The sequence below is a fragment of the Trichoplusia ni genome, chromosome 6, assembly GCF_003590095.1.
Source record: "Trichoplusia ni isolate ovarian cell line Hi5 chromosome 6, tn1, whole genome shotgun sequence".
Lineage (NCBI taxonomy): Eukaryota > Metazoa > Arthropoda > Insecta > Lepidoptera > Noctuidae > Trichoplusia > Trichoplusia ni.
This window is the reverse complement of record NC_039483.1, coordinates 10,282,147-10,295,782: the sequence shown is the minus strand read 5'-3', so window position 1 is coordinate 10,295,782 and position 13,636 is coordinate 10,282,147.

Below are 13,636 nucleotides of genomic sequence, written 5' to 3'. Positions count from 1 at the left end.
TGCTCTGTAAAGTTACATTTTCCTGATATATCACCATGTTAGTTTGAAGGTTTGATCGTATGTTTGTTAACCCCAGTATTCAAGACACGTCCACCCTTGTTTCCTACAAACAACCGTCAATTCATCACATAATCGACACACAAAATGTGCGACACTCAAAATATCTGTCTTGTTATAGTTAACAAGCTCCCAGGCCAATGCAAACTAATTTGCATGTAAACCGCTTACAACGCCCGTCAAATGTCAGGCTTTAAGGAGCCTGGAGACTACAAAAAATATATTCAGCGGCTCATGTAAGTATGTGGCGGAAGTTGTGTAACCAACGATGTTGAGGGTGTTCACTTTACACGCTGTTTCTGTTATGCTGTTATATATTAAAGACTTTGAAACGAAGTTAAAAATTGTTTTTTTTTCAATCATTTGAAGTAATTTATGCTAATCTATTGCCTTTTGTTTTGTGAGTTAGCTGAATCTCTTCGCAGAACTAGTCTTTTAAATGATTACAATAATGTGGATTTGTTACTTACATAGGTATTTCTTTTATTTAAAAGTCAGATGTGAGACCCGCATTGAGTAGAATAAAGAAGATTTTTAATGTTCCTTAAGATCACACTTCCAGGCATTATTTACCTTGTTTTCCAAAACATTACAGGCCGTGCACGTCTACCCTTTTCGTTAATATGTCGACACGTCTCGCGTTACCTGAGAAGGGATAAGGCCACACACATAAGTGGGCGATGCAGTTTCATGGCGGCTTATACCCTGCTCATTCTGAAAAAGAAAACCCAGAGCGTCCTATAGCGTAGCTTGGGCTCGGTTTAAATTTGTCAATTCGAATACGCAATTTTCTTTGTATCAAACGTTTTTTAAATCTTTTGCTCCAAGCAATGATTGGTTTAAGATTTTATTTTTAGATTCCACTTCTCTTTATCGTTCGAATCATTGCTACAGCTAAAGTTCTTGTGCCAAAAATTGCTAAGTAAAGACTTACAGAGGGTCCATATAAAAACGTTGATTAGTACTCTATATAAAATAATACTTACTATGGACGTTCATTAAATCCCGAGTCTCTGGAAGAAAATATAAAATTTCTAGTAAAGTAACAAGGTCCTTGAATTATGACGAGTGTACACGTTCGTTACTGTCACTTTTAATTGCTTCGGATAGATGTCGCAGGGACCGGTAGCGATAGCAAAGACCATTCGGGAAACGACTGAGGAAAATACATGTTTTTTTTACTTTTGGAGGAATTCACAAAACCTTATGTACTTATTCTTTCTTGTTACATATATCCACCTAAAAAGAGTAAAAACATTTTGTTACCTAACCCTACTTGTTAAGCTAAATATAAACCACCAAAATCAAAGTGCCTATTCAAACTTACAAATATAAATTTTTCATGTGGATTGGCTTAATACGCTTATGTTATTCAAAAAAATATATTTATAAAACATCTTTTAAGGAGGTTAACAAGTTTTTCTTTCTTTAATAAGCGAATACATTATAAAAAAAACTTGCTGACTCTACCAAATACTTTATTAAAAAAAACTAACACTAACGAACTCTTCGATACCACTTCACGGAGATGAGATTGTATTCGATATTGTATATGTTAACATATACATATTGAAACACAGTATGACATACATTTTATTTAGTAACTTACATTATAAAGGGGAAGCATATTTTTAACAGTTGTAAAGACCGCTCAATCTTAAGAAAAAAGGCTTGTGTAGAAAAAAATATAGTGTCATGTATACAAATAATTATGTCCACAATTTGTAATATTAATGAAAAGGTACGAGGCAGTCAGTTAAGTACCTTTATAACTCTTTATTCTGTGTTTATAAAGAGATACACTCAAACAATATTTATTACGATTCACAATATCACAGGTACATGTACATTGGTCATTAATTTTTTAACCTAAATTAAAAATTAACCAATTTTATTATAAATATGGTCTGTTTAAAACAAGGCTATACAACTTGATATAACCGTGCCTTCGTAAAACACATATCCCATTGTTTTCCAAACTCATAATTTAACCATTGACAGTCGTATATTTCTTACTTTACTAATTTCAAACAATTATTGCTAATAAGAACATATACACGACTTATCTGTGCAAAATCCGCTATATATTTCATTTCTGCAACAATAGAACCTGTATTAACATAGCTTAATATAAATATAGTAAATTAAACCAATTTAGTACAAAGTCAAGCAAAAGCCATAAAGTTATATTATTAAAATCTAATGTTATAGCCACCAACGTAAGCCTTCAGAGAATAGACAGAGGGCTTTGCTTAACAAACCGGATTAGTAAAACTTTTACAACGAACTTCTAGTTGCGAACAGGATACGTTGATTCATTTTGTAATTTTAACTACAGTTTTATATTACACACAGTTAGTTTTTAAATTGATACTAAATCTATCTGTTTGACAGCTACCTGTATTTGTTAATCGTTTGACAATGCTGGAATGGGGTACGTAGGTTGGATACAAAACAAAAAATCAAACTAGGCGTATCAAATAGGCGTAAGAAGTAGACGGAAGTGAAGGTTTATTAATAAATTTTGCTCCATTCCTGTAAACTTACTACAGTAATAATAATACATTTTAAAAACATTTTAAAAATTAACCTTTAAGTAAATATTTTTCAGGTGAAAATCCGCTTTATATTATAAATAAAATATTCCACCAATTTTCACCCCAAAATCGTTACTCAAAAGATTAACAAAACAGTAATCCGGTTCAATGTCTTTTTCGGGAGAAACAGAAGACATTTTGTTAAATTACTTTTGTTGGCTTGTAAATAACAGGCAGGAAAATGTTCGAATCACAGGCCGGGATTGAATTAGAATAGTTTTTCTTCGTGTCAAATATTCGCGGCCAAGTATTAGTTATCGGGATGTTTACCCACCCTAGCGGCACTGTCACGTGCGTCCTTGGGTTATGCCGCAAGTTACAAGCAATCAGCAAGCATGAGTAAACGTAATAAATAATCTCCAGATAACACGTTTTTTGTGAGAGGTACAGTTTTATGCTAATATCAGCTGTTAATAAAGATTCAAACCATTTTAAATGTTTTTTTAACATTCTCTAAAAAAGTCGAATTGAATGAAATATTCTCAGCAACAATTACAATGTACTCGTACTTTGGAGATTAATAAAATATCGGCTGAATCTGAATTCAGCCTCCAGAAACCAGTTGTTCTGAAACAACCTCCTCTTTAAAAGTCGTACACAACACAGACTAGAAAACAACCCTTAATACTTCCGCAACAGGCAGATGAGCTGGTACATCAATTTTAATATAAATCAGCTACCTCCCCCTTTCTTTAATAAACAATACCTTTGCGTCCAAAATTACCTTCGCGCCACACAAAGCCCCGACTCCAGGAGCTCGCAGATGAAGTTGATAAATGACACGAAGGTAATCTAGCTGGTAATCTCCGACGGTGCGTCCCGTAATTTTTCACCTTTTTCTATCTTTTAATCCCGAGCCGATCGCGCAATGGATGACGCGTCTCGCGTAATGAACGTCTCGCACATAACTCGACTCAGTAATGAGGGGATCATGGATCCACTTATAAAACTCTTTGCTGAGGTTTACTTATTTTGGAGGATGGCTTGTATTGGGCTGTGGGTTGTAGATAAAAATATATTCGGAAATAGAAAAAAGACATTAAGGTTATAACGTGAATAGTAGTAAGTAAGTGTAAAGTATTTGATTTACGTCTTCTTATTTTGACTTCGGGTGACGTTGTAGTTACACAAAAAAAAAACAACAAGTCACCTTCTAGTCTAGTACCTACACTACCTACTAGCGACTTCAAACAAATAATTTGAATAATATTAAGATCTATATAATGAACCCGTTTCGCAATTAAAAAGTTATCTCCTTCATAGTAACAAAAAACTGTTAAAAAATCCTCTTCTCTTTTTATTACGAAATAAAAACCAGACAAATCTCATGACCTAGATTAAACTGAGACCTAAATAATTCCAACAATATTCGTTTACGATTCTCAGGTAAAGTGCGAAGATAAAAGGGGCCTAAAGCTTATAATTAAAATTCATGATCACATTATTTGATGGTACTCAAACGTTTAGTGAAAAATATATTACCCTTCATAAGTCTGAATATTTACTTTTCGCTATTACCAAATGATATGTCATTTTATTTGCCTCTTTTGGCTTACTAAACGTAATGTTTATTTTCCAGTAAAACAGTTGTTTAGGCATTTTTAAGTTTTGGATGCCATTGGAAGAGGGGGCCGTTGGGTAGTGGGTCGAATGTCAAAAATAACGCGTGAGGAATCATCGTCACGAAAGATACTTTAAAAAACATGTTATAGATATAATTTGTATATCTAAAACTTTACCTGACTATTTTCAATAGCAGTCATCATCAAAAATATGTATGAGCCCACAATATCTCTCTCTACTTACCAGTTAATACATTGTAGTTTCAAATTGTAAGTACAATTCGCTCCACCAATTCTCCAACCGAATTTAGGGCAAACTGCCCCTAATTTAAAATTAGCGTACATTAAGTTCTATTAAAAGCCAAAACTGTAAAATACTGGCTAGAATTCCATTCCGCGTAGAATAATAAGCGCAACATGCATAATGCCAACTGCTTTATAACTTTCTCAGCGAGAGTAATTCCGAACTAATTTGCATACAATTTTATAGACGCGTATAAATTTGTGCCTCAAAATGTGTGGTAATGGAATATGAACGTTTTATTATCCGTTATTGGACGTCAAAGAACAACTTTACCTATCTCGAAGCCGACTTTATGAAGAACATTTAAAAAACTCTTAAAGTCAAGTCAGCAATAACCTAATTTCTTTCTTATAAGTACTTCTTGTGAAACTCTATTAGTTTCCTGGTATCCTGGTACTCTTATTGCTTAACCTAATTACGTCTTGCTAGTTGTCCGGCGTCCGGCGAGATAATCTTGTTAAGAAACCTAGTCAGGACCACATGCCATGTGAACTTAAAAATAAGAACTCATTTGAGTCTGATACTAAACAAGCCATCAAAATAATACATGAAAAGAATAATGAATGTAAACCACAGAAGTACACGCATATATTTTCTAATATTTATTATTACGTGAAATAATTTCCATACCATTAAATTTAATTCCGAGCACGATGCGCGTTATTTATACCTATTTTTAACAAAAGTACCCCAACATAAATAGCAATAAAACCTTTTTGTTTAGTTAAACATAATTTGAAGCAACAAAGGCGGTTCAGAACATTGACGTTATATATTAGGGATGGTGTACACGAAATGGGTGGATGAATAGATTACATGTGCTAACGACAAAAGCGTGAGTTTCCAATGAAGCGTGTGTGGCCGTCCTTACAACGTCCCCAATAACTATGTTAGGGAGGCATTAGTGCCACTGTGGTAAAACTCTATAATCCAGAGGCTTATGATGCAACTTAGTGTTGTGTGCCGTGTGGCAGTTGTTAGACAATTGCGGTAAACTTTTGTGTACTCTTGTATTTTTGGTATGCTTTTATTTAAACATTTACAAAGATTACCTGAATTGTCAAGGAATATTCGGATTATTCGGACTACCTTCCCTCATTTACTTTACTCATACAAGCTGATTTAGAATTTAACAAACTTTTATGACTTCCTTTCCGTTTAAATATAAAGGTGTAATCAGAACGATTTATATGTATTTGACGGTCAACATGTACTAGTATTGGGTATAACATGTCAATGTCTGTGTCTTTTAAATACGTCGACTGCAGACTACCGCTCCTCGAGGAATATAGTAATAATATTAAACTACGTATATGAACAAGTGTCTGTTGCTATCAAAACTTTTATGCTGATCGTAACATAAACATAAATGGAACTCAAAATATACTAGCAATGAAACAGGCGAGACAGAATTCAAACTGAAGTGTTATTTGATGCAATAACATCAAAGTTCTTTGAACCAGAGAGATGATACTTTAATGTTTTTATTGTTATATATTTATGAATTAACCAATAAATGAATGAACATATTAAAAATAAAATGAATTAATAAATAACTTGACCAGGAAAATAAATGAATGAGACGGAAAATATTGTAATGCAAATTCGAAAAAAGTTTTAAAGGTCGCTTTAGTATCATGATTTCAAAATAAAACTTAATTTCTTGTACACGCAGAAAAATCACTTCAACATCTTAGTAGACACATGAGATATTTAAAATCTTCAACAAGCTAATTGAACAATTTCAAATTGCAAAGCAATCATTAGCAGTTGTAAATTACACAACGAACCACAAAAGCTTGCCCATTCAGCCATCTGTCGGTCTTGAGCCGCTCCACGCAGTGTCACCAAAAGGCCTTCCGAATCCCATACACATTACTACGCATTCAGTCGAAGGGTTAAATCAAGAATAATAAGTCTCAGTAGATCCGCTTTGCACACATGACCCTACACATATACATTTCGTTACCACAAGCGGTAAAACTAAGTAAGTAAAATCGTATTAAATTAACTAATTCGTTAATATTTGACATGGATTTGATACGTCTATTCACTTATTTGCAATTCTATAATTATGAAGATTGCAATGGGTTGACGAGCTCATTCAGCAAGTAAAAATTTAAGGTAACTACTAACTAGGATCCCATCATATTCAGTCATTTTCTTAATAGCATATTACCCTTAGCTGCCAGCATTAATCCCAAAGATTAGAAGTAGGAAGAAATCGACGAAATCCAATAAAATTACAAGTTCATTTAAAAACAGTTATTTTACAGAAAGAGTTCGAGAGACTCATATTGTTCATATTAAAGTCGCGATTTATCAGTTTCTGATAGATTTGATATTTCAGATGAGATTTCAAAGAAGAACATCTTTCATCGGACCAAGATGAAGCTAGTTTTTCTTCATCTGAGACTAATGTTATGCCATTCTTTTCTCTGTGCTTTTCTAACACTTTCTGACGCATTTTCGAATGTAGGTAAGTATCTAAGTAATATACCTTTGATCTTTCCAAATGATTTCACTTGTATGGTGACTACAAACTTCACGCTACAATCCATAAATCGTTTACTTTAATTTTATAAAGCTACAGCTATCCCAATACTAAATCAGTATCCACATGACCATTTTTGACGGATTACAAATTTCTGACAAATATGATTAATATTATTAAAATATTATTAGTCCGTAAATTGCAATAATAATCAGTTTCATCGTGTCCCCGTCACCAGGGGCTCCCGTTCCCCGGGAGAGCGATACACCCTCACATTTATCACAATCATTGAATACGCGTTGCCAGATTCGTCTCGTGCCGACGATTCCGATCCCGCAGCTCATTAATCCGCGTTTTTAACGTGTATTTCCCTTAGCGAGGCGAGTTCGGGTGCAGTGCGAGTGTTGGCGTATAATTAACTTAGATTTTTCGTGTATGAAGTTTTTTCTAAATCAGAGAAACTGAATAGTAGTTATGAACTGGTTTCCCACATGGTAAATTGCTACAATGGACAAGTCTGAGAATTGTTTCCAAAATATATATATAAAAATACATAGGGCCCCCCCCTAAGTTTTACGTGTCTTTTCTTTTGTCATAAGTTTCGTTAAAGTTTGGAAAAATATCTTATGCAATTTCCAATTATAATTCACAAATATTATTTAAAATTATGAAACCTGACAGTGGAGCTCCAACCAGCCTCATCGGAAGTTGGATGAGCCGCGAACAAAAAAACTTGTAATACACGAACAGAAACGAGGCTTCAGTAGACTTGGATGCTATAACATGCATGCTCTCTTATTTATTCTTTTTGCTTTAACGACCATTGGGATAAAATATTTTATACGAAATGAGCAACAGCGAGCAGGAAAATTAATTTGCAAGCATTTGAATTGACTGATTACAAAACGAATATTGGGAATGCCGTAGTCTCTTTGTGGATCTATGCAAGGATTTGAAAGCACAAGCACTAATTGCAGGCAAAGTGCTAATGCGACTTTCTCAAAGTTGTATGTACAATCTTAATCATTCTAAGATACCACGGTGTAAGAAAACATCGTAAGAAAACTCGACTCGATTTTAAATATTGGAAGCTGAAGTCGCCGGCTCACAGTTCTAGCTTGCTAATTAAAACTTAAGGCCTGTGCCCAGCAGTGGGACGTATCCTATGTAGGAAATAGATGTATCACTGCGTGGTAATACATTACCGCATAATAAATAATCCTTTGAGGCAGTTTCTCACGACCAATTGATGGTGTATTGTAGCTTATAGTAGATACAACAATATCCTATGATTTATATCATTATCTGCAGTATTCTAACGTAATGGCTAAATATACCAATAGCAGGATAATACCTACTTATCATGGTACCGGCCTTAATACATCCCCCGTTAAGGAAAAGGCTCATTTACATGCAAAGAAAGAACGAGCATTGATCATTTCGGTATTCACCAATACAAAAATCGAAACTCAGGTAACGATTCAATTTCAAAGGAAACATAATATCAATCCCAACATTCCCATCTGACAATAACTCGGAACATTATTGATGAACAACAAGACGGTCGGAAACGTACCTATTACGAAACATTAATTATACACAAGCGAAACAAAATAAAGTTTAAACAGATTGCTTGAAGTTTGTTACAAAGCGGTTCATGTTAGGAACTGTTTTGATATCAACACTAAATTATAGAAAGGGAAGGTTATGGTGATATTTAAAGGAGTAAATAATCGAAGATGTTTAGAATTTCTTTCTTGTCGAATAATTTGTATGTAGGATTTATTTAAAATGCTTGGGCCTATATTCTAATATATTGGGAATATATATTCTAAAAAAAGAACAAGTCTATACTAATATATAAAGCTGAAGAGTTTGTTTGTTTGTTTGAACGCGTTTATCGCAGGAACTACTGGTTCAAAAATTATTTTTGTGTTGAATAGACCATTCATCGAGGAAGGTTTTAGGCTATATACCATCACGCTGCGACTAATAGGAGCGAAGATACAATGAAAAATGTGCATAACGGGGCAGGTTTAAATCTTCTAACCACTAAATAAATGACTGAGTACTTTGAGTTTAAAGTTGTACCTCATATTGCGAGCTTCAGCAGTACTGCTTGCAGGTAACAGAACTCAAAAGAAACCAACAAAACACGCAAAACTAAGTGTCAATTTACTCCTTATGCGCAAGTCCTAACCGCGCACCGAATCTTCAGAGAAAACCTGATACTTAAGCTACACAATTTAAAGTTAAATAACGGTGGTCGCGTTAGCAAAGACGCACAAAGTTCAGTGCTGGCGCTGAGGTAACCGCGAGCTGTTTGGGAGCAGTCGCTGAACAGCGCTAATGAACGTTCGAAGACTTGGAAACTGATACTTGTCTTTACTGATGCTTTTGATATTTTGGAATGTTTGTTTATGTTATGGAGAAGAGATAGAAAGAGATGGAATATTTTGACTGTTATTTTTGAACAAATCATGATGGATGATATACATGTTTCTAAAAGAGTTAGGGTTGTTTGTATTGTCTTTAGATATAATCTTTGTCAAAAATATATTATAGAAGTGCAAATTGAGTCACTAACCCTCAACAAACCCTAATTTCTTAAGACTTACCTACTAGTTTGGTCTCAAACACAATCTTATTTAAAAGTAGAGCAAGAGCTTTGACTCTCCCACCAACGCGTTCATCCACCAAGGAAGCTTAAGGACTCCAGTTTGGTGCGAAACTGTTTCAACGATCCCCTTTTTGTTTTAGTTCAGTTTCAAAAGAAAAGAATATTCCTTTCGAAAACTGTTTCATAAATTGAATTAGAATTAAACAATTGACTACAGTGAATTCATTGACACAGTTTTATAGGTTGGAAGCGGAGATGCAAAGCCCATTAGTACCCCGTGCGAGCGAGCTTCCGTGCTACCCTAAGTGCGTAATGACTTCCCGCAGTAATTGTGTGTTGAAGGCCGATTAGAAACTAGATGACCTGATTGCTACAGTGATCGTATATACGGCGGATCGTGTAAGAAATACAATAATTTTCAGTGCAGTGGTTATTAATAGCACCAAGCAATAACACGAGGTTAGAATCAAGGAAGTCTTTCAGATTATACACCAGAAGCTATTCCCCCATTCATTCAAGTCATTATGGTATATTACAATGTAAAATTTAGCTTATTCTCCATTATGTTAGTAAATCCTAGTTATTTCCGAAAATGGAAATTCATCCATTAGTCTGCTAACCACATTAATAGCGTTCTAATTTGGAAATAATTAATACCGTCGCAAAAGATTAGACAGCCAACTGGCTCCCATTAGGACTGGCTGGATGCGCTTGATGGATTACAACGGTAACATCATTTGAAAGAACCTTTTTCCTTGTGTTATTTAAAAAAATAAAGAAATTTACTTTTCAAACGAAAAAGGAATTCCCTTTTTTACATTTTCTCTCGTCTGAATCTTCAGTATTACAAGCGCATAGAGTTCAAATTGGGAATTTAAACAAAAGAATGCACACTCGAACCATGTCATGTCATTATTCGGAATGTTGAAACAAAAATCGAGGTAATCTCGAAAGCTCCCGAAAGCTACTCCAATTATACCGCTGAAATGTAACAGGACCAGAAATGTTCGTATTTCGTTTTTTAGTCGTACAGTATTAGTATTCTCCCTTCAGCCGGCTAATCTCTGGCCGTATCTTCCCGGCTCCGGTCGCGGCCCCGCAGTTTGGATCACCCTTCTCTGATACCATTATTCCCTCATCCCGCACATGATAACGGCACGATGGGAATTAGACCCCGTATTCTTTTTTCAGGATATTTCCACTTGCGAATGGGATTTCTTCATAATAAAGTGCTGTTGTTTTTTTAGCAGTATGCTTTTCACTATAAGTAACAAATTTTCATCAAGGATCAGCTTCAACCTTCAAGTCAAAACTAAAGTTGTTCATATCTGACAACTATTTCCTTTGTGCGAGTATACAGACAATTTATTTTTAGACAGCGATATATAAAAGCTAAATTTTGAAGTTAAAAATAAAATCTCGTATCCCAACCTCAGCGTAACGTGTCTACTGTAAAGCGATGAGGCGGCGAATGTCCCACATTCTCAGCCAAGATGCCAATCTTCGAACTCCAAGAAATAGAAACGTCAATGGATATGTGTCCCGTGGGGCTAACACGAATAATTTTAACGTAAGCTATCAAAACGATGGCGAATCCGAATGTTACCCCGAAGAGTAGAGGTGTGCTGAGGCAAACCTTAATCTAAGATCATATGAGGGGAAGCTACACACGTGTTAGGGTTGCACAAGGGCAGCATCAAGGAAGTCAACGTGATTATTTAATAATGTTTTATCACTTTTATTATTCCGAAGTCCGTAGAATTGTTTTTTTATAAACACAGCCCGATGCATTTTTAAGTAATGAAAACTATGATGACGCCAATATTGAATATTCTGAGATCATTTCATTAATAGGCAAACAAAAAGATCGGCATAAAAATTCATGCTTGCATTCACATAAATTGTAAATACGATCCAATTTCACTGCTTTACATTTAAATCTACAAGTAATTGCCGAACGCGTGTCTCGAACTACCGCCAACATTGTTAATTCAGGAAAAAACGCGGGAATTCCGGCCATCTTGATTAAGCGCTTGTCAACCACGTCGCGCTGTTCCGACACATTGTGACGTCACCGCTAGAGATTGCAAGGTGGGCGACATTGGTGTTACGGGATTGAGAAATTGAATCTTGAGTTTTCTTAAACGTTTCTTAAAAACAATTTAATCACTTGTTAGCTTCGCTAACACGAATTAATTGCAATCAGATATTCTTTTCAAAGTTCTTTGGCAGTCTTAATTTACTAATGAAATATACTAATTGAATGCTAATTACTAATTTAATGTATTTTTGCATTACAATAGATGCAAGTTATATGTACAATAACAAAATTACGGTTACAAAATGATTACAACTAGTGTACAATGAGAAATACCTCTTACTAAAGCCACACTATATTCACGCAATCCCAATATCCCTTACACGAGCAAAACAATATTCCACCTCCAATTACCACGTTCAAGAACCCCGTTCATCCCATCACTACACTCACCTACGATGCAAATATAAATTCGTGTGGCATATTTTTTCGATGCCGTTCGGAAGGGAATCAGGGAATATTCCCCGATAAGATTGATGGTCGGCCATGACAGCTCGAAGAGACGGTCTAAGGGAAGACGTATGCTGATAAGGGCGGGAACGGATGTGTTTTGTTAAAATGTTCAAAAACAATTTTCGAGGGGATGGCGTTCATGACTGTTTTGAATGTTGTGTTTCATTTGTTATGAAGGGTTTTAGAGACTCTGTAATTGTAAAGGTTTAAATATGACATAAATAACCAGCAAAAAGTAACTACCTAAGTCTATAAACATGTTTGGTATTCGGTTATTACATAAAACGAGGTTAATTACAAGTATTATTATGTAGATTTTATCAGCAGTCTGCTAGTCATGCATTTGCTATTTCCATTCATTCAAATTCCTCATTTTGATTCAGAAATAATTGAAAAGGGAACAGCCCGTCCGCTGCTGACGTGCTCCATTATAAATAACGTTACGTTTCAACTTTGTTATCGTTATATTTGCGTCGCTCCACAATGAAAGTATTCACTAAAACCTGTTTCGTGAATGCAGCCTTTTGTCCACCTTCACCATCTTATATATTTTGTTCTACCCTTATTGTTGTGCCTCCATTGTGTTCAACTATTCGCTAAGGAATATAAAAAAAACAACTAATAAAATAGGTAATCTAGCAAACAATTTCTTTGTAAGGTCTTTTATAACGACAACTAGACTTGGACTGCTATTATAAATAATGAGGCCAATGTACTCGCATTATGTGTTCATTTTGTGTTGTCATCGTAATATTTCACTGAAAGATAACTGTGGTATTTAAGAACGCTGGACGGGTTCAAAGTGTTGGTAATAATCTTCTTTCTTTCCAAAATTGAAAAACATTTTGTTCAAGCAGAAAGTCGCGTTTCCAATGTCAAAGGTCAAAAACGCATAAATTATGATCAGTTATTTCGAAAACCCATCGTTTACTTTAAAATTTATAAGACAGAAAAATCATTTTCAAACTAAAATTGAAATCTCGGCTCAATTAATAATCTTTAGGCCTGAAACCCCATGTTCTTTAAAGCCTTTCCACTGATATTTCATGGTACTATTTTCCTTCACAAATATGAAATAATAAACGTCTTTTATAAACGCAGTTTGAGTGAAATTATCAACGGGGCCCACCCGGTGCCGGCTTAAAAATAAGCTTACTTTCACTCAGGATTATAGTCGGGGAAATTCTTTAAATTCGCGCTGATGGAGCGTTTTACCCCTTTTTGTACAGCTGGATTCATGGGATCCCCGATGACAATGTCTAAAGCCGACCTTTTACATTTTTTCGAGCACTCAACCAGAGCATTATACTTAAAACGTCAGAGAAAATGTATCGTGAATTTTAAAACCGAAATAAGTAATCCGATGAACATCAACCAAATGGCAGATTTATGGAACTAAAAACAGAAAATGATTTATATTATTGCGGCTGGTGTTTCTGTGATACGAAATG